The 649-nt window shown below is 40.8% G+C and overlaps 1 pseudogene; it reads right to left on the bottom strand.

Moving 5' to 3' along the window:
* Positions 1–7: 7 nt before the first annotated feature.
* The window catches only part of LOC107577623 (allantoinase, mitochondrial-like), a 9332-nt pseudogene continuing 8690 nt past the window's right edge, over positions 8–649 (bottom strand).

Below are 649 nucleotides of genomic sequence, written 5' to 3' on the forward strand. Positions count from 1 at the left end.
GGGGGGCAGCATTTAAACTAAGTTGCACGTGCTGGAATGTTCTCTGGACACAGGTTGAGGTAGTGATGGGTGGTCTCTACAGTCAGTGGAGCTCCAGCCTTTCTTGCTGCCCTGATGAGCTCCAGAGGCTGGGCTGATGACAGGTGCACAATGTGGCATCTTACTCTGATAATAAGAACAGAAAATGCTGACTTCTCACCACCCATTTTGATTGGCTACCCACAGTGTGCAGAAGCAGCTATTAGATAATCAAAAGTTGAGTACTTCACTCTAAATGGTCTCATCATAACATACTGATATTGTAAGCAGATCTGAGTGACGGTACGGATGGCCTCAATCTCCATAATGTTAGGCCTGGAACTCAGGAAGGTGGAATATTCATGTGGATCTGAGTAAGAGGAGTAAAGCAGGAATTTCCATTTTAAAAATAATACATGTTCATAATTTCAAGTAGAATTGAAATTTAATTTACATGAAATGATCAGTCTCATACCCCCTTTCTCAGCAGCTGCATGCTGGACTTCTCGCTCTGCATGAAACTAAACCAAATAGGGTTTCATTCATTTAAGTTCCATAATTATATTTCCATAATTATGCCTAATAATAAATGATGTCTGACCAGATGCATTTTTCTCATTGACAGTTGTGC

Source organism: Sinocyclocheilus grahami, unplaced genomic scaffold (assembly GCF_001515645.1).
Source record: "Sinocyclocheilus grahami isolate Dianchi unplaced genomic scaffold, SAMN03320097.WGS_v1.1 scaffold6637.1, whole genome shotgun sequence".
In the NCBI taxonomy this organism is placed as follows: Eukaryota; Metazoa; Chordata; class Actinopteri; order Cypriniformes; family Cyprinidae; genus Sinocyclocheilus; species Sinocyclocheilus grahami.